This window comes from Rutidosis leptorrhynchoides, chromosome 9 (assembly GCF_046630445.1).
Source record: "Rutidosis leptorrhynchoides isolate AG116_Rl617_1_P2 chromosome 9, CSIRO_AGI_Rlap_v1, whole genome shotgun sequence".
Lineage (NCBI taxonomy): Eukaryota > Viridiplantae > Streptophyta > Magnoliopsida > Asterales > Asteraceae > Rutidosis > Rutidosis leptorrhynchoides.
Window position 1 is genome coordinate 69598458 of NC_092341.1, and position 1450 is coordinate 69599907.

At 42.2% G+C, this 1450-nt stretch overlaps 1 non-coding gene across 1 annotated transcript; it reads left to right on the top strand.

Moving 5' to 3' along the window:
- The first annotated feature begins 675 nt into the window (after positions 1–675).
- On the top strand, positions 676–782 carry LOC139869560 (small nucleolar RNA R71). Its single transcript, XR_011766167.1, has one exon. It is a non-coding gene; the product is annotated as a small nucleolar RNA R71 (small nucleolar RNA).
- The last annotated feature ends 668 nt before the right edge of the window (positions 783–1450 follow it).

A 1450-nucleotide genomic window follows, 5' to 3' on the forward strand; every position in this document is an offset into this window, starting at 1 on the left:
TTAGCAGCAACAGTGTCCGGTACCCTCACAACCTTCTCAATCACCTGTTCCGGCTCCTTATCCCCCTCCGGTTCACTAACAAAAACCGGCTCACTATCCTTAACCAACGGCACTCGTAAATCATCCTCATCGGGCTTACTAGGTGAATCATATGCTAAACCAATGCGTGTAGTGATAGCATTAACGTGCCCATTCTTTGGATTATTATCGGTTTTACTCGGTAACTCCCCCGGTTTCCTCACATTATTCTGACTAGCAAGCTGACCAATTTGTTTCTCTAGATTCTGAATCGCTGCTTGTTGATTTCGAAACATTTGATCATTCTTCTCATTGTTCTGAGTAACAGTAGTAACAAGCTGAGTTTGAGATATCACAAGCTTCTCGATCATAGCTTCAAGATTAGACTTTTTCTCTTCAGCTAGGGGTTTCTGAAAATACCCTGGAGCTTGCTGTTGATATCCTCCACCATGGGTTTCGGTCTTCTTAACTGAAGCTGAATGGAATGACTCATGATCTTGATGCCATTCGTGAGAGTAAGCAGCTTGCTTTTCAATTATCTCTAACGCCTCTTCTTCGGTCTTATCCATTAACGTACCACCTGCTGCTTGATCAATAGTCTGACAAGTTGGGATATCACACCCCTTGTAGAAAATCTGAACCTTCTGTAAATCATTCAACCCGTGTTGCGGACATGAGCGTAACAAAGTAGCAAAACGGTCCCAAGCATCAAATAATGTCTCACTGCTCTTTTGTCTAAATTGTGAAATTTCTGCTTGAAGTCTAGCAGCTCGAGACGCAGGAAAAAATTTCGATAAAAACTTATCCTCCAAAGTCTCCCAAGAGGTAATCGTGCCCTCTGGTTGCTTATCTAACCATCTCTTGGCTTCTCCCTTAAGAGTCCAAGGAAAAAGCCTTGTCTTGACTGAAGTATCGGCAACCTCATGCAACTTAAACAAATTGCAAACATCATTAAAATTACGAAGATGCTCGTTAGCATTCTCGGTATCCTTGCCATAAAATCGGCAATCAGAAGAAATCAAATTTAGGATCGGCCCTGTAATTTGAAAAGGCTGAGTGATGTTCGGTTGAGTAATCGAGTTGCCTTGGCCCCCTCGTGTGGCCTTCAACTTTTGTGCCATAGTCTGAGGACGAGGTGGTTGTTCTTGGTCAGCCATATCTTCAGTCTCGAAAAGATCTAAGGAAATGTAAGATTCTTCTTCTTCTCTGATTTCAGGTGGTGTATCGGGCACCACAGTTTCAGAACTACTTCCCAAATTAATTATATTAGCACTTGAAGAAAAAGATGAATCCACTGTAGACTGTTGTTCGTGACTTAACGCTCTGAATAACTCTCTTTCGGGTTCTGCAAATGGTTGAAGAATCGGAGAATTAGAAGAATGCGTATGTGGCATGCACTACCTGTTACCTGTGAAATCACAACTAACAACTG